Source organism: Gymnodraco acuticeps, unplaced genomic scaffold, assembly GCF_902827175.1.
Source record: "Gymnodraco acuticeps unplaced genomic scaffold, fGymAcu1.1, whole genome shotgun sequence".
Lineage (NCBI taxonomy): Eukaryota > Metazoa > Chordata > Actinopteri > Perciformes > Bathydraconidae > Gymnodraco > Gymnodraco acuticeps.
This window is the reverse complement of record NW_022992006.1, coordinates 333,811-358,279: the sequence shown is the minus strand read 5'-3', so window position 1 is coordinate 358,279 and position 24,469 is coordinate 333,811.

Sequence of the window (24,469 nt, the reverse complement as noted above, 5' to 3'; positions counted from 1 at the left end):
AACCACGATTTTATGAGGCCGGAAAAAGAGGGAAAAAGTACCCGCTAGCCGGTACTAGGCTATATGGAAACGCCACCAAAAACCGGCCTGGCCGCTTGAGGACGGTTAAGGACGCTTAAACGGGGCTACCCGCTGCAGTGGAAACGCGCCATTACAGACCACGGTAACCGCCTGACGTTCCTTGAGGCTAACGCGAATCAGCTCAGCGACAAAATGGAAGAGTTGGAGGCTAAGTGCGCAGCAATGGAGGGAAGCTACAACAAGCTAAAGGCTAAAGCTATAGACCTTGAGTCACGCAGCCGCCGCAATAACATAAGGATAACTGGCTTACCGGAGTCGATTGAGGGTGCACGTCCCACAGACTTTTTTTCGAGACTGTTGGTGGAGCTTCTGCGTGACCAAGTCCTCACTACAGCTCCGGAGCTGGACCGAGCACACAGAGCCCTGACTGCCAAGCCAAGACCAAGAGCGGTAATAGCCCGCATCCATCATTTCAGGACGAAAGAGCTGATCATTCAGGAGGCCCGGAAGCGGCGGGGAAAACTGTTTTTCCAGGGAAAGCCCGTGGCTATCTTTGAAGACTACTGCCCAGAGATCGTGGAGCAACGCGCGGCGTACCGGGAGGTGATGTCCGCACTTTATCAACGCGGCTTGAGACCGTCACTCCTATATCCAGCGAGGTTACGAATCACAACCAAGGACGGGGAGAAAAAGCATTTCGCATCGGTGGAGGACGCTGCATCTTTCCTGGAAACACGGCAGGGTAACATGTCGGAGTCTCCGACTACAGAGGAGCCGTGATGGCCAACTTTAATAGCAGGTTTGATCTATGTTTTATAGCGCCGTTGCGCTTCACACATAACTCCATAACAAGCTAATATATATTATAAAGCTGTGAAGAAGGACTTTTTGACACTCTTTGCTGTTTTTTTTTTTTCATACTATACATGTCGAGGTACAGTCTTATGCTTTCCCATCACATTACTGTGACTATTTATTTATTGATTTCTGTTATGAATAAACCCCCAGTCACTGTTCGGAGTGATTTGCATTGAGATATGCCGCCTATGTTCCATATAGTTGTGAGTCCCTCGGCTGTGTGTGTGTCCTGAAAAGAATGTCACGTTTTGACCCTCCAAATGCTTATTTACTCATTATTACTATTTCTTATTTTAATTAATATTGCTGTTTACCATTGTTTATTTGTATCACTTATTTCATTATTGTTATTATCTAGTTACCATTTTATTTGGTATGTATATTTGTCTGTGTGTGTGTATGTATGTGTGTATATCTATATATATATATATATATATATATATATATATATATATATGTGTGTGTGTGTGTGTGTGTGTATGTATATGTATGCATTTTCTTTTTTTTAAATTTACATCCCCGAGCACTGCTTTTTGTTTAACCTCTTCGTGTGTAAGGTTGTTAACATACATCTAAAGTTGAAAACGCTTTGATTCTGAGGTACTTGTATCAATGTGGATTGTGGGGCTGAGATAGCAAGTGCAGGGAAGTTGATTTGCAGATGGTAAGTTTTGGGGAGAGCATGCAACTGATTTAAAACAGTTGCTTTCTGGGGTATGGTTAATTTTATTTTGCTTCTGAGTTCTTTGGAAGCCATGTTGGGTTTTGGGACAGGGTGGGGATGTTATAATAATTGCACATTGTTTTTTTCTCTTTACAATGGTCTGGTGTGGATAGTAAACATACAATGGTCTATTTCCTTTTTCCTAATGTTGACAGGAGTCCACACCAAACCAACCCTATTCAAACATTACTTTTTTTCTCCCAACATATGAGTCGCTCTCTTAACACTGTGAGCTGGAATGTCAAGGGTCTGAACCACCCAGTTAAAAGAAGGAAAGTACTCAATCATCTGAAGCAGTTCAACGCTGACATTATCTTCCTTCAAGAAACACATTTGCGTTCCGCAGACAATGACAGATTTCTGGCATCTTGGGCGGGGCAGCACTTTCATTCTACCTTCCAGGCAAAAGCAAGAGGGGTTTCTATCCTTGTGGCAAGGGGCGTAGTCTTTGAACCACTTGATATTACGGCTGACAAGAACGGTAGATTTGTAATCGTCACTGGGAAACTATTTAACACGAACGTTGTCCTGGCTAATGTATATGCCCCAAATACAGATGACGCTGCCTTCTTTGTCCGCCTTTTCTCTAATCTTCCCGACCTGGGCCAGCACCACTTGATACTTGGAGGGGACTTGAACTGCTGGCTGGACCAGTCGCTGGATCGCTCCTCCACCAAGCCAGGTGCAGTGAGTAAATCAGCACTGCAAATTCAATCCTTTCTCTCAGAGTGTGGTATCTCAGATGTATGGAGGTTCCTCCACCCAAAAGAGAAACAGTATTCATTTTTCTCCCATGTTCATCATACATATTCTCGAATAGATTATTTTCTCATTGATAATAGACTACTTTCCCAAGTCCGTTCTTGTTCTTACCAGAGTGTTGTTATATCTGACCATGCGCCTGTTGTGATGTCACTGGCACTCCCAGGTGTCCCGATGCCCACAAGGCACTGGCGTTTTAACTCATCTTTACTGTCTGATGATGAGTTTGTAAAATACTTGGGGGATCACATCACCTTCTTTCTAGAAACAAATACCACATCCGATACCTCTGCTCTCATGGTCTGGGATGCACTTAAAGCGTACCTAAGAGGACAAATAATTTCATTCACCGTTAACAAAAGGCGAAATTCCCAAAGGGAACATTCAGACCTGTTATCCAAAATTTCTGGAACTGATGCACAATACGCTCTGACCCCGACCCCTGAGCTATATAACACTAGACTGGAACTCAAAACTAAATTTGACCTACTTACTACTCACCACACTCAAAACATTCTTCTAAAAAACAAAAGTACATTTTATGAGCATGGCGAGAAGGCAGGAAAACTGCTAGCTAACCAGCTGAAAGGACGGAGGTCGAAACAACTAATCACAAGTATTAATACACAAAGTGGCAATGTCACACTAGACCCTACAGAGATAAATACTGCATTCAAGGACTTCTATTCTCATCTGTACTCCTCCCAATTTGATGGGGACGATCCAAAAATCAAGAGTTTTCTTGACTCTCTGCCCATTCCAACTATTCCCCCGGATTTGTCAAAGGCCCTGGAGGCACCTATAACACAAGCAGAAATAACCATAGCTATATCATCATTGCAATCTGGAAAGTCCCCCGGACCAGATGGGTTTTCCTCCGAATTTTTTAAGAAGTTTTCCACGCTTCTCTCGCCATACTTGACAACCGTTCTGGCCGAATCCTTTCAGCTGGGCTCGCTTCCCCCGTCTCTCAACGAGGCAATCATTACTCTTATATCTAAAAAAGGGAAAGACCCTACCGAATGTGCCTCTTACAGGCCTATCTCATTGCTGAACACAGATGCTAAAATCTTAGCCAAGGTTCTGGCTCGCAGATTGGAAGGTGTCATCCCACTAATAATATCATCCGATCAGACTGGGTTTATTAAAAAACGCTACTCCTTCTTTAATGTCAGGCGTCTCTTTAATATAATATATTCACCAACTGGAAACGTCCCAGAATGTGTTGTGGCTTTGGATGCGGAAAAGGCGTTTGATAGAGTCGAATGGAGGTATTTATTTACAGTTTTAGAGAAGTTTGGCTTTGGGTCATCGTTTATATCTTTGGTTAATCTATTATATGCTTCTCCCACTGCCGCAGTCCAAACAAATGGCACACTCTCGCAACCTTTTGCCCTGGGCCGTGGAACACGCCAAGGTTGCCCATTAAGTCCAATCCTTTTTAATTTGGCTATTGAACCGCTAGCGATTGCTCTCCGCAACAGTGCAGACGTTGCCGGTATCTCAAGGGGGGGCTCGGTGCATGAGGTGTCTTTGTATGCAGATGACCTTTTGCTATATATTTCAAACCCAACAACCTCTCTGCCAGCAGCATTATCTCTGCTAGAGCAGTTCGGTTCCATATCTGGTTACAAGCTAAATTTAAACAAAAGTACTCTGTTTCCAATCAATAGTGAAGCACTCCATTTAGACTACAAAGACTCGCCATTTAAACTTGAACGTGAGCAGTTTATTTACCTTGGAGTGACAGTTACACGGAAATTTAAAGATTTGTTTAAAGAAAACTTCATGACCTTATTCGGCCAGGTGAAAACGTTGCTACAGCAGTGGTCTCCTCTCACAATGTCCCTTGCCGGACGTATAAACTCCATCAAAATGACTATACTCCCGAAATTCACTTATCTATTCCAAATGGTGCCAGTGTTCATCCCCAAATCCTTCTTTGTTTCCTTAGATTCCGTTTTCTCCTCATATATGGCAAAACAAGAAACCGCAAGTTAATAAACTACTACTGCAACGACTCAAGAGGGATGGGGGCATGGGCCTCCCCAACACTCGCCATTATTACTGGGCTGCTAATAATCGCTGCCTCACCTTCTGGCGCCACTTCTACCTTCAACCCAACAGGCCAGCGTGGACATCCTTGGAACTGGAGTCATGTGGTGATGTCTCACTTCCAGCACTTCTTGGGTCACCACTCAGTCAATTTTCATCTAAGTTGATAGCTAATCCAGTTGTTCGGCATACCCTGAAAGTGTGGGTCCAGTTTAGGAGGTCTTTTGGTCACAAAGATTTCTCACTTCTGAGCCCTGTGGCTTCCAACCATCTTTTCGTTCCATCGAGACATGACTCCACCTTTCAGAACTGGCACTGGAAGGGTATCAGTCAATTTAAGGACATGTTTACAAATGGTAATTTCATGTCTTTCGACCAACTTTCAGAGAAATACAATCTACCTAAGACACATTTATTTCTATATCTACAGGCTAGGCACTATGTGCGTTCTGTCTTGCCGTGTTTTCCTAAGGAACCGGATAGTAACCCTGTTGATATATTCCTCTCCTTTAACCCAATGTCTGAAAAGGCTATGTCAACCTTATACAGAAACATCTCCATGTTGATTCAGGCACCCTTGGTCAGTATTAAGCTGGCTTGGGAACATGACCTGGGGCAGTCCCTGGATGATGACCTATGGGACACAATCCTCACATCAATTCATAAATCTTCACTCTGTGCAAGACACTGCCTTATACAGTTTAAGATAGTACACAGGGCGCATTCTTCAAAGGCTAAATTGTCCAGCTTCTTCCCAGATGTGAACCCTACTTGCGATAAATGTAAAAACAATGTTGCTACTCTCTTTCATATGTACTGGCTATGCCCCCGCCTACAGGAATTCTGGGTAGATGTTTTCCTTACCTTGTCCAACATCCTAAATCAAAAACTAGACCCGGACCCCCTGATGGCTATGTTTGGTACAACCACTGTAGGTGTGCTGCACTTGACACCCTCGGAACGCCGCATGATTGCCTTTTCCTTGCTTCTGGCCAGACGTGCAATTCTACTTAAATGGAAGGATGCTGCCCCGCCCACATGCAATCAATGGCTTCGGGACATAATGTCCTGCCTTAACTTAGAGAAGCTGCGCTTCTCAATCAGAGGCTCTGATAAGACCTGGGGTCCCTTCTTGGCTTACTTTAATAAGACCAAAGTAGCTTGATGTGGTTACTTGGCCCTTGACATGAAAACAGTGTGACTCCATTTTAATATATAACATATAGTAATTCTATTCTCTACTCTGGACAATGTGCTATATAATTAGTCTGATCATCCACTGGAACGGGGAGGGATGGGGAGGGAGGGGCCATCTCTGGCATAATTATTTGGTGTATTTTTGTTTTTGTTTTTTTTACTAAAAAATGTCTTCAAGTTTTCTATGTAATGCTACATGTTTGCACAACTCACTGTATTGTGACACTGTTTTGGCCAATTTGTGGGATTTCTGTCTTGAACAAGAAATTAATAAAAATATTTTGAAAATAAATATTTTTTTCCTCTTCCATAAAACAGGTTTGAGAAATAAATGTTCCAATATAAAATCAATTACACAATATAATTGACTCTTCCCTCCCTTTTCTTACATATGTTACATATGAAATAATAACTTAGGAGTCTATTTAAGCATGGTATAGTTTATAATCTATTAATCGAGAAGACTCAGTATCACCTGTGTGCAGCTTACAAAAACTATTGTGAGAAACAGATTATGCAGGAAATGTATACATTTGTTGAAAAACAAAGCATAATGATTTGGGAGGAAAAACGTCATCCCCTTAACATCTGTGTTATTACTGAAGGCATAGCATGAATGATAGTGGGTGTCTGAGGGTGTTATTACTGAGAAATGTCAAACAAAATCAAAACCTTACATTTGAAAACAGGTTTGCATTCCTCCACTTAAGGTGACGTTATCATTGGAAACAATAAAAGCAAATTGTTTTGATGTAGAATCTATAAATTGAATCGTTAGAGCAGAACAGAATGGTTGTATTGTAGCCTGATTTTCGTGCAGCCTTTAGTTTTACCAGGTGGAAACATTGTCTATATAATGTGAATACATGTAGAACTAGACATTAAGAGGCCCCTGACATTAGGCCTATTTGAAAATAGTAGGGGCTTTTAACAGCTTGCCAACTTACAGGCATCCTCTGCATAGCAGTATAAATAGCCTTAAAAAAACAACCCACTCTGTGGTAACGAGAGTCATGTATCTGAACCAAATGCCCTAAGTGAAGCCGTTAGTCTCATCTGACTGACCCAAGGGTTTGTGCTGGTGTGACAGGGAGGCTTCCAAGTGTTCAAAGCCAGTGGCGAGCCGTCAGGGCCCTCTATGCCCTCTGTGAGGGCCTAAGATATTCTAAAAAGTAATATTTGAAAACATTAAAAAAAAAAAAGTTAGTTTTACCAAAATAACTTGATTTAATTGTATTTAAAATAATATTTCCAATGAAATAAATCCTTCGAATCTGCCTGTTCAGTTTCTGTTGGAATGTGAAGGGTTAAATGCCGTCTCTGCGAGTTATGTGAAGACGGGAGAGCTTGTTGGTCCCTCTCTACATTCACAGAGGGCCAGCTATAGTAACTCAACGAGAGAGTAATGTCAAATGACAGTACAATTGACCAATCATATCTTCCCTCTAAATGGGCGGGCTTTATTTTCGTGGACTTTATGACAAGTTCCGCCCGCTGTGAGGTCTCTGCAAGTGGTGCAGTGACGCGTCCTAAAACCCGGAAGTAAGCTTCGCTCGGATTCCCTCGACAGAAAGCAGTGGGATTTCTCCATAGGATTTTGGAAAATAGCTGGAAATAAGGTCTGTGGAAAACAAACCTGTTAGATAAATGCACGTTTTGTTCAGCCGGATAATATCCACATGTCTGCCCTACTTTTATTATTTTCGAATCATAAATCTAATCGATAGATTTATGATGGATAGATTTATGATTAGCATAAGTTCGTTCATGATGGCTCATGTCAGTGATAGTGATGATGATATCGTTGCGAAATTATTAACAGTCATTTTCAAAATTGAGTTAGCTTACTGGAGTAGCAAAGGATCAGCTGAATGACCCGCAAGTGCTTCATCCAATAGGACAGGAGGATGGACTTTGTGTTTAAGTGATTTGATCATCAAAGGTAGGCCTAAGTCATTTTCAATGTGGGCCGCCGTGCCGACTTAATTCATTTTTCATTGTTACTTGGCTGTGGGTGCCCTGTCATGATATGTGTTTATATACATGGTGTTGTTCTGTGTGGTAGAGGGTCGCTGTCATTGATGCGTTTTGCACCCCGGGCCGCTGTTTTGATATTCCGCTGAAGTATACGCTGTGACGTAATATCGCTTCTTTTCTTTCGAGGGAAGGGGGGGGTCAGAGGGCCTAGGTATACAAGTCACGGCTCGCCACTGTTCAAAGCAGATGTCAAGCTTTCAGTTCATGGCTCAGTGGGGGGAGCAGACCCATGTGAGACAGTATCAACGGCTGTAATGTTCAGTTTGAGGAGCGTCATTCTCTCTGGGAGCAGGAAATGGTGTCCATTCTCGGATCAGACCATTAATGTCATGTAGAGCAGCCATAGCATCTCTGTGACTGCACTCAGCCGGACTGTAGCAGGGCAGAACTGGGTGACTTTTAGTGAAGCCGTCCAAGGCCATAGACAAAATGGAACCACGTACTAACAAAAGGGACACAAGGTCATCAATGTCTCTCTTTACCTGTGGCCTAATTGTAAAACAGATTAGTGGAAAAAATGTGGAACACTAATCCATCATCATGTGAAATTTAGAGTTAATTTAAATAATTACTTATGGGTTGAAGTGAAATCAACATTAACATTAGAACTAAAGTCAGTCAAAATTGGACTTGCACGGATCAGAATCTAAGCAATACACCATTTTCCCAGCTCTGTAATGAAAAGGATAACAAGATTAGGTACATTACAGGAGTGTTAAAACACCCAAACATGCACACTTATCTTATTCTAGTAGAGATTAGAGAACAAGGTCTAATGTTGTGAACAAAAGTATCAAGTCAAAGTTTTAGTTATTTTATCTTATGTACCACATTTAATTTAATAATTAATCTTGAATGACTAATAACTCTAATGAAGGCAACCATTTACAATGTGGATAAGGTGAATACTCGTGTGTGTGTGTGTGTGTGTGTGTGTGTGTGTGTGTGTGTGTGTGTGTGTGTGTGTGTGTGTGTGTGTGTGTGTGTGTGTGTGTGTGTGTGTGTGTGTGTGTTGTGTGTGTGTGTGTGTGTGTGTGTGTGTGTGTGTGTGTGTGTGTGTGTGTGTGTGTGTGTGTGTGTGTGGTTGTGTGTGTGTGTGTGTGTGTGTGTGTGTGTGTGTGTGTGTGTGGCTTGTCTGCCCAAGGTTAAAACATTTGGGACAGCAGTGAGAATGTTATAAAAAACAATCTGTTGTTTATACTAAACTCGAAGGAAACTAGACTGGAACATTTTAAATAAATCAAAACACTTGCACATTAATAAATACATTCGACATTTAGCTCGAGCTGGGTTCAATACTTTTCTTTATGGTATTTAAAATTGGGCTCGAGTAGAACCCCTGGATTTGGCTTGCAACACAAAGTTATACTGATCTCTGTCTGTTAGGATTTGGAAGTCTCATGATTCAAAGTGTGGGCCTGTGAAAGAGAGGCCCTTGGAAAACAACATCTATTTTTTTTTCTGTAATTACTTATTTTAAAGAGATTGCAACATTATACTTTTTAAATAATTTCTCAATTAATTTAACACATTTATTATGCACACAATAAAAACTTCAACAAATATATTGATCCTGGCTTAACCAGCGACCTCGCTGTTGTTCATAAGCTCGGTTTCAGAAAACTTGTCAGTAGTTTAACAACTATTTTAGTAATGTCTATGGAGACCAATTGGTTGATACTAGAAATAATTTGAAGCAGTTTAATAAGGAATGTTAAACTATTTTTAAAACTGTAATTGAACTTCAACTTATATTAATGATCTGATTCCAGTGGCCAGTTGGAATAGATAATCAACAAAGTTTCCATTTTGCAGTAACAGCGCAAAAGGTTTCAACAACAATTAGTATTATGTCTGAGTCTAGTTCTGTCTTATCTGCTTTGTTTCGGAATGTGTTCAATACATTACGTTTTTATTCATTATTACCATACAATACATAGATTTAAGAATAAATTAAACAAATAATACAACATTGACCTAAAAAAAAACAGATTTTGCAACCCTGATCTCCTCAGGCAGGTATTTACGACCAGCAGTGATGCCTCTGAGGGTCTCGGGGCGCAGGACGGGGCATAGGGTTTATACAAGGTCACAAACATATCTTAACATACCAGCAATACCATTAAGAATGGATTCTTAAAGCAATATAATCTTCTTTTCTTCTTACACCTACAGCGCACACCCTGAACAGTGTGCTTCTTGTTTACATTTTCCTCTGCACACTCAGATGCAGGACATAAAAACACTCTTTTGCTATTTATTTTCATTTTGCAGCACATTTATACTACCAGAATTTTGCTTTACATCTTTATATTATTTATTTGTCTCAAGTCATTTACTTTTGGTGAGTTAACGAAAGTTTAGTTCATTTTACCCTGGCTATGGACTGATTCATTATTAGTTGTTACAAAGCATACACAAGACGGCGGGTAGACAAACCAATATAGATCCCCCATACAAACAATTAGACAAACAAACATGAACTCGTAATAAACACCAGCGTGACATCATCCAGCTCAATTTAGTCCGAATTAAGAGGTTTCAGAGGGGGTGGGGAATTATCTCTAGTGGGGCCGTAGAACTATGCCATGGGAAAAGAGACAGTGAGAGGAGAAAATGATGAACTGTGTCGAAGGTTGAATATCTATGCAAATGATTCCCTAACAAGCGACACTACACTACAGCACGTAACACAGGCTGCACACATGCAGCCAGAGGAGAAGGAGAGACGCCACTGCAGCCTTCCTCAGGTCCTTTATGGAAGCTCTGATTAAGGATTGGAAGCACCTGGAGACAATCAGGGAGAGAGAGAGAAACACACACAAAAGCACACACACACAAGCATCAACTGCGGCACGTAACACTCATCCAACTGTGAGGAACAGGTTTTGCAATGTACACTGATTATGTGAATTGGAGACCTGGGGGGTATACTACGAAGCAGGATCTTCGCTTAGCTGGCTAAATTCAGGGTAAACTCCGGCTTTCCGGTCCTACGAAGCTGGTTCTCTTTTTAGCAGGCTAGATCTCCATGGTAACTTATGCTTAGCGACTAACCTGGTCGGGACCAGGGCTGCTTCTCAGGTCTACTATTTTTATTTCCTCGCTCCTCGCTCCTCGGTCCTCGGTCTCACCGGAAGTTGATTTGCCTGCGCCATCTTGAGTAACGTCCCATGGCTCTTATTTTTGCCGGAGGACCGAGGAGCGAGGAGCGAGGAGCGATAATGGAGGAGCGATAATGGAGGAGCGATAATCGAGGAACCACCAGACCATCCTCCGATGAAATCCTCAGATACTCGCCCCACCCCCTTACTGTGTATCGCTCACTGATTGGACGATGCAGTGCATGCACTGATCTCATGCTTCTTGACATGAGAGCCGTTTCCCAGCGGAGTGAAGAAAATACATGAACCTCACGAGAGTCACTCCTCAGTTTATACCGTGTTTTGTTTCAATTCCTGTTTCATTTAGTTACACATATGTGATATATCTGAACAACAAAGTGGTCAAAAATCATTTTATTCATTTGTTGGAAACATTTTCATGATCGCTTTTTTCGTTTTACATTTTCATTTATTGTCATTTCCATTCAGTCAGTCATTAAGTGCTATTAAAATGTTAATGTGCTACATATCCAAGCAAACAAACAAACAAAGTGTGCAATCCAATGAATGTTAATCTAACTGGGTTTTGATAGATAACATATCTCTTTTTCTTCTCTCAATTATTTTATTTCTTCTGTGCACTCTAATCAATATTAATCAAACTATTGTTCGTTTATACATTTTAAGAATGGCGTTTATCTTTTTTGAGAATGAGTTCTTATTTTATTTTATTTATTGGGGTCTACAACAGATGATACAAATGTTTGTGTCAGCAAATGTGTACTAACAGAGGCGGGGGTGTGTGTGGAAATAACGGGGACAGAGCTGGCTGCTGTCAGACGATCAGCTGTGCAGCGTCATCACAAACGGACGTCGCTTCACGTGACGCTCTGGAGGAAAGGACGTCCCATTGCTCTTAAAACTCATTTCCCTGCTTCTCGTGGTTTCCTTGCGTCCCTCCATGCTTCCCTGGTGGGAGGGACTAAACGCAGGGAAACGACGCAAGTGAGGGAAGCAAGGATTTCATTTAATCGACCTGAGAAGCACCCAAGGTTAGGTTGCAGTCTAAGAGCTCAACTCAGTGAAAGCACTGCCTGCTGACCAATCAGAGCTCAGTGTGCGGAGTTTAAAGCGATCAAGTCATATTACAGGAGAAAGGAAATACAGAAAAGCTGCCGTCGCAGGAAAGACGGCCGGCAAAAATCACCGACTGTGTGAACGTGAACATTAATAGAATATCACCTCCCATCTTCAGAGCAATCTGACTATTATAACATTAGCGTTAAGAAAGCTTACTTAAATATCTGCCACAACATAAGTAACCGGATCAGAGTAACATTAAGTACAGTCCACAGCATATCACTTCATAATGTATCATATTTTCTTATCTGAGTCAGCTGAGCAGTAGGCCTATGTGACACTGTGCAACACTCACAGTGTCACATACTGTATGCAGAAGTATTATTTTAAGCAACACATTAAGTTGACGAAACACTCGAGACAAATGTAATTAAAGTCAAATCGTGTTTTAGACGGGGCAGTGATATCATAAACCTGTTAATGTACGCATTCAAACACTTGTTCTTTTACCAGCTGTATTCACCTTGCAGGTGCAGCTATGTGGCTTTTATCCTGGATAAAGTGTTTAAGTCATGGATGTTTAAAGTTTAACTTCTTCATATGTCTAATATTAAAGTTCACTTTTCATTCAGGAAGTATGACGCTGCGCTGTCAGTATGCTTCTCCATGTTTGTGATTGGTCGAATGCTCCAAATACCACCCCTTTCATGTGAACGCGCACCTAACTAGATAGGACACGGCTGGCTTGAGCGATCCACTTGATAACCCGCGTCGTAGTACAGTTTAGCGAGAGCGCGTATGTTTTGATAGGCCAACCGGCTTACTCAAACATATCCAGGTTAGGTTGAACCAGCTTCGTAGTATAGGCCCCTGCTTAAGAAAATCACAATGTGTGCTCATCCACCAGGAAGTACACTCTAAAAACAAATGCCTTGGCTCAACAAAGAAAATCAACGCAACAGTTTGCATCGATGTTTATTGAGTTAAGACAACTTCTAATGAAATTGTCTTAAAGCAACAAAGTTATTTGAGTTAGGGGAGAAGGCTTTTCCTCTACAATCAGAGGTGTTTTTAATTACCACTTACTTAATAATTGGTATTATAAACACAAGTTTTGAAGTTGATTACTCAAAAGATTAAGTTGTTCCGACTAGTTTTACCACGTGTATGTACTTAATTACCATCATTGTGAACACACGTTTTTAAGTTGACATGCATTAATAAATTAAGTTGCTCCAAATATATTGTATTCAATAGTTTTTTTCTTAGCTTTTTCATGTTTTTGCCTTTAAAGAAAGAAATTGATTCCACAACAAAAATATTAGGCAATTCACTTTTTATTTTGAACTGCAGTTGTGTATTTCAACACATGATGTTTCAATCAGGAGAGACTTCATTTAGTTTGAACATTTATTGACACATGCCATATGATAAGGTGCATGAACACCTGAAATCACAGCTGACTGCAGGAGAGAGGAGAACCATTTTATAGTTTGGCTGCACGTTGATTGGCTGCTGGAGAATGAGGTGAAATGTAATAGGTTAAAGAGAACGCCTGTGATGAGCTGATTATATGCAGCTGCGGAGTGAATGTATATACACCCAGTCTTCCTGAAAGAACTTGCGCTGAGCTTCATTTCAATCTTGAGAAAAAAAAAAATAACACAAATTTAAATTGCCCCATAAATAATAAATAAACACATTAGCCATATTACCATGGGAAATGGGGACACAGCAAATACATGCTGCCATCACAACGAAGTTAGAGGCCTTTGCATATTTAAAACCAGTGCCAAATATGTAACATCTGTAAAGTTTTTGTAAAACTACAGTAACAAACTCTCAATGGCCACCAATCTGCAGATCACACACATCAATTTGACAAAAGATGCATTTCAATGACAACTCTAAATAACCATCCTACCTCAAGAAGCATGCCCATGCTTCACGAGATTCATTTTTAATAAAAAGCGATATCACAATAGTAACCAACAAGTATTTTTACTCTCACAGTAGCCTCTACTACTTTGTATCCTCTCACAGAACTATTCACAGTTCAAAGGCTGCTAATTTTGGTCAAACAGCAATTTGCCTATACAGTGCAACTACAAGGCTATCTACTGTATTTGAATGACAAAAGAAGACACTCATCTTAAAATGTCCTTTGTATATTTCTATTTGTCTTAACTGTCGGAACTTGTCCAGGCATGTTAAGTGGGAGTGGACTTGAAATCCTTAACTCAAGGTGTAGAATAATTAAGTTATCAAGCCAATTGCATTACTTACTATAACTTGCATTTTGTTTTAAGTCAATTAACGCAGAAATCAGAGTTCAAATTACACACAATATTAAGTTGATGTAATTACCAACATTATTACATCAACACAACTTATAAATTAACGTTAGCAACTTAAAATGTTTATCTAAATCAATTAACTCACATCCCTCCGTAGCCGGTTGGCGTAGTTTTGGCACAATTCCGTTGTACAGACCGACGTTAACAGCAGCCCTGTCTGTGCACACGGAGACCGACTCTGTCGTCCGGTGATCTAACCGCCTTCTGGAAAAGCTTCACAAGTACGTCGGTACGCAAATGCGCTTTGTGACACAAGTGACGGTACGCATTTCAGATTACGCACATAACCTGCGTACCAGTTATGTGCACCCCTGTACTACAGCAAAAGTATTCTCCGTCGGGACTTCCTGCAACCACACCACGCCGTTATCAAAGATGTTCTATTGAGAAGACGATCACTACGTGACAAAAGTTTTCAAAACCGTGGCTACTGAAATCAATCTTACTAACTGCTGTCTGTGCAATTTACTCCGCGCGAGTTGGCAGACATTATTTTGCTTCCTTTAACATCATTTTTCATGGTGGGGCTAAGCCATTTCTTGGTATGGGTGTAGCCTACCCCAGCCATACCCTGGCGCTGCCACTGGTGGCACGTATGGGGCGGGCCATTCTGCACATGCGTTAAATGCGTTAAATATTTTAACGCAATTAATTCAAAAAATTAATTACCGCCGTTAACGCGATAATTTTGACAGCACTAATTAAAATGTAAACTTTGTTTTAAATTATTCAAAGAATCAAATGTGTTAAAATGGCCAACTTAATTGTCCATATTCCAATACGCTTTAAAAAGTTTCAAAGCACTTATTGATGCAGAACAATCACTAAGCTTGAAGCGTGTGCCTTATTTAGTTTGTTCCCTTTTTGACCCTGCATAGCCTTTTCAATATTACATATTTAATCATTGTTATTCTTAAATTAATTAAATTAATGTTCAATGTAGTGCTTTGCCTAACTTCATTCATGTGTGGTTTCCCACAGCCGACAGCTCACATTGATCATTTTCACGTTTATCACACTTACATTTGGATAAAGTTGTGGTGACAGGTATTTGCAAAAGGTTAAGGAAAGCTTATGCATTAATTGATTAGTCAACCGAGTCATAGGAAATATATAATATAAATAATACTTATTACACATACACACTTTTTGCATTTCAGGACATACAATTTATATCCAACATGTCCTTATCCTATTGGGAAACATTATGGTGAAATCTGGTTGAATTGATGAACTACTTTTTAAATCATGCTACATAGATATTTTACTTTTGATAACTTCTAAACTACTTCCAACAACAGCTAAAGATCCCACATCCAAAAGTGATGTTTCAATAAAAAAGGAGGTTGGAGTGTATCTTAATTATCCTGATCTGGCATATTGTCACTCTGGTCAGTCTATAAACTCATCATTTAATTAAGATAAGCCCAAGCATGCCCAAGTTATCTGACCCTTTCATAGGAGACTCAGTCAGATACACTGAAAGAGAACTCAATAGAAAAATATCCAACTGAAGTTTAATATAACCCAACATTTAGATGAAGAGTACAAGAAAGCAACAAGAACAAAGACTGCTGATTACTCTGATGCCTACAGTATATGCAGATGACACATTTTGAATATTTTGAATAAACATTTTGCATCCATGCTTGATGAGGAGGAGGAAACACTGCTGACTGAAAGTGGGGCACCGACAACAAGGAAAATACAAGTTATGTTATTTATACAACATATAGATGTGAAATACAGAAATATATGTAACCCTGCTGGCTGAGAGGATAACAGCCAGTTGATACACCTCTACCAACACATCCCTGTGTAATCCAGTCCCTTTCTGCAAGGCCGTCCCTTAAGAACCAGAATCAATGGAGAAGTCATTAAACCCTCAAGAGCAAAGGCCCTAAAAACCCTCACCTCCCTTCTCCTTCCACTCCTGCCCTCCTACCCCTCCACAGACACACTCCCGACGCCCCACCCTAGCCTTCTCCAAAGCGGCCTCTCACCCGCCCCCCTCTCCATCCACGGGCCATGGTCGGCTGGGGCAGGCTGGCACAGCTGCGCCGGGAGCCGTGCTGTCACAGGCGGTTAGGGTGACAGCCACTCACACTTCATAATGTCCCTCTCACAGGTCACCGAGCGACAAGCTGGGTCACTTCGCTCCAGCAGGCCGCCCCAAGGAAAGCAGAGTGCCCCCCCACCACCACCTCTCCATCAGATCTCCCCCAACCCGCCCTCCATCCCTCCACCCTCCTATTGCCCAGGAAAATCGAGAGACAGGAGGGGGCAGGTGGAGGGAAGAGGTGCTCTGTGGTGCTGGGCAAGGCTACTAAGCACACCGGAGACTACTTCAGGGTCACCATTAGAGCGGAGAGTTCCTCTGATACTGACAATGCTGGCAGAGAGGATTAGGGTCAGTGTGAGCTGCTTAGAGGAATATCATGGTGACACTTTCAATACTGTCTGTGGGTAGTGGTGCTGGATACAATGTCTTATCATCTTATCTTATCTATACAACTTTATCATACAATGCAACAACATTCGGGCTCAATTAGATCAAACTTAATGTTTGGAACGTTTTTTAATGCAATACCAAGTATATTATGCCATTTAACCATACTTATAATATATCATGTATTTCAATGTGCCTTTAGAACTTTATATTTAAAGTTATGATCACTCATAAATATTCACAATGTCGTACAAAAATCATTATACACATTCTGAAGAATGTAAAAGGAGCTTCATTATACTTCATAACTATTCAATCATTGACTTATCTTAATGAATTATAAATCCCATGGTTGTAGGACCCATTATCCTATTGTGATGCATTATAATTGCTGTTAAATAATTATAAGGTGATTAAAAAATAATCTAAATAATAATTGTTTAAATGCAAAACAACACACTAAATATTGTATAATAATTGTTAATTAACCTCAAGCTAAACATGACCACTTATAATCAAATCACAATGCAATAAAGCAGTACAAACAAATATTTAATGTATTACAACAATGGATATTATGATAACTAAGACTCTTGCAAATATTATTCTAAGTGAGTGACCAGGAATTGTGAAGTTTTAGGACACTTCTAACCTTTAAAGTCCTTTATAATGTTTTCGGATTATTGATATAAAGCATAAGGAATAGTAATGAGTGATTACAACTAAATGACAGTGCTATAGGCACTTTAAAACACATTGTAAACAAGATTATATTGCATTATAGAGAAAGTGCTACCCAAAATTGTTTTATTTATCAGGATTATAGGAGGAAATCTGTTTTAAAATGGATTTGATTTTCTTGTCATCCTTCATATGGGTAAGGGGATGGTGAATTTGGTAATGGCCATAGGAGAGCACCATATGCTCCTGATGTCGTCCATCCAACTGTCAATAATGTGCATTACCTCTGCACTCAACCACATTGTGAAGTCTGATCTGATAGCAATACAAGACTGAAGAGACAACATTAAGATTCACATTAATGGCTCTCAGTGATGGTCCCTCTAATTGGTTTGCCATTTTCACCTAATGCATAGCTTTCAGGTCGTCTCTATTAGAACTGACTATCTGAACATGTCACTTGGAATTAAGTAGACATTCTTTAATGATTCTGATCATATCTGAATATGAAATTACCTTATCGCACGTATTTCATTACTGCTGCATGGGGTCCCTCAATCAGAACGATGACAAGAGACTTAGATGACATTGTGAAGGAGTTTGGGATCATGGGAGTTGTCTTTCTCCTTGTTTTTCACAACCATCTCTGATGAAAATCTACCTGACATGACTCAGGTAGAAATTATGTGGAGGTAACGTAATAAAGATGTGTAGGATATAAATTGCGCTTAAGGTGATTATGAAGGTAATACAATTATAAAAGGAGGTCTCCCTAGTCTTAAGAGGTACAACTCCTTCTATTCTTACCGTTCTTAATGCTTTGCTAACTTAAATTGACTCAGATTATTTTACTTAGAACAACTCAGTAAACCAGGTCACAGTTTTCATCAACATTATGTCATTTACTTCTAATAAAAATAGCCGCCAGTCACTATTAGTTAATATTACTTTAACTTGCTAAATTAACAAAATATTTGTTGACTTCCTTGACCACGTTATGTGGTAGATTCAATCTTGGGGTAGCCCGGCGCTTTATGATGACAATAATCAAACTAAATAAAGTTTTGTGTATTGAAAATGGTTGTGTCAATATATAAATAGCATATGAATTGTGGCATTAACCCCTTGTCTTAATACCGCTTGTATTAGGCTGGATCAATTAAATATCAAATCAATAGTTCTTCAGTAGATTTCTGTATTGCAAACTGGCAAGCAACTAATGTAAATGTCTATATTACTGTTATTGGGTATAATTCTGTAATTGTATGGCAACCAAATTAAATGCCCTGTTACTTTAAATAAAAATGAAAGGTTTCTCTGGTTTTGTTCATTGTTTGGGATAATGTAAGCACACATCTCAAATATTAAATGACTTTAATTAAGTTGTTTTTAGATATTTTAGAGAGGAAATTGCATAAATTGTATCTTTAAATTAAATCGTAAAAGATGCGAGAAATGTTTCAAAAATAAAAATGTGGAAGCTGTGTATTGTTTGCGTGATAACTTCACAGAAAGCCAGAGAAAAACAACTGTACAATGTTCACAACATTGTTTTCCTTCTTCATGCACTAACAAACGACAAGTTAAGCATGTGAATTTGGGGCCAAATAAGCTAATTGGATGCAATGCCTGCAGTTGGCTTCAGCTGTGAGTGAAAGGCCTCATACCTAATTCCCGTTATTCAAACAGTCACACTCTGAGAGCGGTTAATTCACTGAAGGTGCACATACACACCCACTGAACAATGTGTAGCAATTAATTTCGCTCTCCCTCCCACATCTGGCGCTTCGGTGTGACCCTGCCTCTGCTGTGCCGTGTCGCTCAGGCTAGGCAAGCCTCTGCAATTTCACACGTAAAGGACCCCAATGAAACGTGAAAATAATATGTGGCATTGTTAAATTGCATTAAAGAGTTTAAAACAGTAGATATGTGCACCCCCCCCACCCCCTTCCACTTCACGCTACCAAGAAAACAAAGCCGTAAATGTGCTCTAATGCTCAGTGATGAGGCCTGACATAATGTAATATGCACTGAGGGTGCATTTACACAAAGGGGAACATTTCCCATTATAACAAACAACTCAGGAGAGAGAGATGAACTTGATGCCACAACACAAGTCACGCCAAAGGGACTGTCAGGCCACTCTGGGTCACCCATCAATATGTGCCAATTCATTTTCTGTATTTACATTATCCTCAGAGTAAAGTGTAGGGTGAATCTAAAAACAAAACACAAAGTTTAATAAAAGCATATTCTTTTAAGCCACTTACCAAGCAACAACTAGACTTTAGCTGTTCAAATGTTATGTTTAGCTTTGTTAATGTGTGTTATAATATTATAAAATAGACATCTTTGAACTCTATGGGCACACCACTGCTTGTCACTCGACGATGCTGGCAGCGTAAATAAGGGTCAGTCTGAGCTGTTTAGATGGTAATTAGACTTTGGTGAAATATTATGATGTACTGACACTGTACTGTAGGTCTTGAGGTAATGGTGCTGAATGTAATGTCATACAATCCTGTCGTATGATACAAATTAAAAGAAGTTGGGTAACACTTTCTACAGTATGAAGACCCTGTCTTTAAAATGATGATACTCAGGTTAAGTACCTCAAAATTGTACTAAAGAATACTATTTGAGTAAACGTACTTTGTTACGATCCACCACTGGAAGTCATAACCTATTGTTAAAATTCGGCTAGTTTGACATTTAGGATCTACTGAATATGATTTTGTGACAAATGCACAATAAGTAAAGGTAAACATAACATGGACTCAGGGATGTTGATGACATTTTTTAATACTTTTTTTCTGACTAAATCATTGAATGAGAGAGGCAGAGGCATGACATTTAAATTTGAATCCTTAAATGCAACCTTGAGTGTCCAGCAGGTACTGTAACAGGCAGCTCATCTGTTGATTTTAAAGTCTGCATTTTCTTTTCATATTTCCTTCATCTCCATCTCTTTTCCCCGTACACACCATCTCCTCCTCTGCACCACCTCTCTGTCTCTCCCTTGGTGCCACTGTGCCAGTCACCCTGCTCTAGGGCTCTGGAGATATTTCAAACATATCCGGGAAATCAATCTTACAGCAAACTGAAGGAAAACATCGAATGTCATTGAGCAATAAGTATGAAGCATGTCAGAGGTAGAGCTGATGGCTGGGCCTGCGGCGAGTTGGGCCTGCCAGTGTCCCAGAGAGAGGCTCGTCAGCGGGCCCCCTGCCTCTGAACACAGAGGAACACACACTCGTACACACACACAATACACAACACACACACACACACACACACACACACACACACACACACACACACACACACACACACACACACACACAACACACACACACACACACACACCACACACACACACACACACACACACACACACACACACACCACACACACACACACACACACACACACACACACCCACACACACACACACACACACACACACACACACCACACTTCTGATAGAGAACAGTAGAGTGCAGTTTATGCTATTATGGCTTATTTGGTTCACACCATTTTCACCTCTCATTGAGATTGAACTAAAATACAAATCTCATGTCAATCTTTTTTGAAATTCTCATAATGGAGTCAACATTTTTTTTTTAAAAGGCATAGAGAGTATTTCAATGAAAACTTTCAAATAAAAGATGAAGGATAAACAATTAGATGGAAGTCGACAAAATAATTTAGTTAAGGCTGCAATTGAAACTTTAATTATTGATTTATCTGGAACAATTTCGCTTCACAAATTAATTGTTTTGTCACAATCATTACGCCTCCAAAGAGTAAAAGGTGACTTCTTTAAATTGCTTGATTTATCAGACAGTCCAAAACCTTAATGTTATTAAATTAATATATGAGAAGCTGGACACTTTTCTGTGTCATTTTTGCATTAAAAAATGTAAGTAATTTATAAATATTGGCTTTTGTTTTGTATTTTGTGTTTTATTTAGATGAATCAATAACTCAACTAGCTTCGGATTTAAAATAAATGCTATCATGTACCCATTCTAACTTATATTGTGACGTAATAATTATTTTGCCATTATTATACAAATCTCTGTTGTCAAGATGAATGATTCTAGGCAAACTGTATTACAAAATGAGTTACTAAGCTTTTGTGCAAAGAGTTTTGCCTTATGTAAGAACTGCATACATTCATATGCTATTTTCACATACATTCAACCATAACAGCCTTTAAACGACACAGTTTCACAAAAACATGTTCTGAATCTCTATATTTGATTTTCTGTAGTACATAGTTCAGGGTTATGCTTTACATCTAGCAGAGGCTATCACGCAGTTTCGGAAGACATGGAAAACATGAGAGAGGAAGATGGATTTCAGGAGGCAGGAAGGGAGAAGGGCAGGAGAAAGGGAGAGACCAGGCCCAGACAGACAAGTGAAGGGAAGCAGAAGTTGATGAAACAAGATGTCACCATTGATGGGTCATTACACCCAAGTAAGCATGGGACACTAGCTGGGCCTGCACTGACCCCCCTCACTTTCTCTATCTTTTTGTCTCCCTCTCCCACAAAGAACTACAAAATATGCTCCTGCCTACTTTCTTACTATTACTTTTAGGGCCTATTGGCGATTACCCTCTCGGTACGACAATTCACTACAGTTCAGTGTGGCAGCACTCCTAATTGGCCCTCTTATATCCTCATACACATGTGTTTACATCTCCAGGTCAATTGAATTAGGCTTTATAATGAGCCTGGGTGCTGAATATCTAACGCAGCTCAGCACATTGATGCATAAACCGGCACAAATCAGGTGAATTCAGTTAAGTGTTTACACTTTACAGCACATGCACCCAGTATCTGTCTCACGGTTCATTGTTGCACCCTTCCTGTTGCTCATTATCAAGGCTTCGTGAAGATCAGGGCTACGGCGTCCATGATGCCACATCAGCGGGTCGAGGATATGAGATCAAAAAGCGACACTAATCTACAAATCCCTAGTGTTGGAGTTTAAGCTCACCCATTATTTGTTTTAAAGCTTACTCATTATTTACACAATGTCCATATCACACAGCCACTGACCACATCCCAGAGATGAGACAGTAAGAACCTGAGGATGCAGAAAGTGAGATGTTAATATATGGAAGAACTTAAGGTGCGATTATTAAAAAAGCAGAAAGAAGTCTTGATTTGAGTGTGTGAGGGATGAATTAGTGATCTGTCAGTGATTCAGGGCGATAATGAAATGTTTGTTTCTGTTGATGGATAGGGGAGCCTGGATAAGAGCTGTGATGTGAACATGACAGAGTGGGATTAGGATTTGATTGTCCCTAGGCTGTTCAGTGGCAGAGAAGTTAGAGGTTATCGTTTAAGTATCAGTGCTGCAATTTACACAGGAGAGCCACTCGACTGTAAAATGTAAGGTTTAATATGTGTTCATTGTCTTGCATCAGTTACTTATACATTGTTCACTGTATAATGAATATAATATTACCAAAATAAGGGATAGTGTTAGCTTTGTTTACTTACTTTACGTGAATTCATTATATGTCGAAAACTGTTTATTGTGGAGGTTAATATATTATGTTTGTGTTTGTGTGTGGTTGACTGTTTTTCACATTAAATATAAGCCAACAAGCATTTCTTTGAGTCACAAAATGAAACAATAAGTGCATGCAAACAATCCGACCCAAAAATCTCGAAGGCAGGCTTTGCCATCTCTATCAATCAAATGAAAAATACAGAACTAATGTAGTCAGTGTTGGATAAGAGTGTCAGGCTGTCACATGTAAAGAGGGGAGCGGCCCAGTGGGACCCCACATCATCCTTCATGTGTGCATTAAGACTAGTGAGTGGAACTAAAACCTGGCTCGCGAAACCAACACGCCTGGCTCCATTGGGACACACATAAGTGACAATAACAACCGAATTAACCATGCACATGCAGGCGTCGGCGTGTTGAGCTGATATTGGTGAGCCGTGGGCTCAGTCAGTGGCCCCGAGTCCAGTCTGGTCCACTGATTCGAGGGACTACAACGAAACCATCATGCAGCCAGGACTCTGTACTGTGAAATTAGACCGGGGTGTGAAAGTGGAAAAACCAAATAAGCATGAGGTTGAAACACGGTATCACGCTCCCTCGCCTGCCTCATTCCCGCGCCTCAACACTGTCAAACTCAATAAAGAAGAAAATTGTCCACGATCAGAAGTATCTTGTGACTAATGTGCCATCTCTGCCTCAAGCTTGTTGAAATGCGGTCTCCTTTATCTCCATCTTGAATTATTAAGCCGTGCAAATATCTCTCAGCAAACAAAAGAGAAGCAGTTTGAAAACCAAAGTGAAACTTTTCTCTGCATTTTTTCCTACAAAGCAACATAGATCAAGACACTGCCGCTAATTAAACAATGAGCAATTAACTTTGCAACGTGATAAGTGTATTCATCTAAATTTCCTTGTGTCATTTTTACGTGTGTTTTGCCAAATCGCAACTGAGGTTCCTTTGCCATATTCTATTTGATTTCTTTGTATCCATCTGCGGTCCTCCTTTGAGCCTCGACATGTTGCTTCTTTCATGCTGGCAACTCTAATAGCATCTCATCCACAGAGACCTGACTAACACTTCCCCCCTCCCCCCCACACACACACACACACCTGGCACACACCCACACCCACACACACACACACACTCTCACACACACTCTCTCACACACACACACACACACACCACACACACACACACACACACACACACACACACACACACACACACACACACACACACACACACACACACACACACACACACACACACACACACACACACACACACACACACACACACACACACACACACAGATAATTAGTTGAAACACATGGAGGTCATAGGTCTATTATAGAACATAACACACATGAACAATAACATTTTTCCCACCCAAGAAAAAGACACTGTGAGGAACAAACAACTCCCCCCTGACACCTCTCCATGTTACCTTAACCTTCTGCACCTCTGCTGTCTTGGTGGCATCTGAAGGCGGTAACTCCAATCTTAGTATCCATGACCACACACACTCACAGCAGCTGAACAGTGATCATGGGACGGCAGAGAGCTGGTCTACAGCAGTCTCTCCACATCAGGCGTAGTTATACTCTGCCTGTT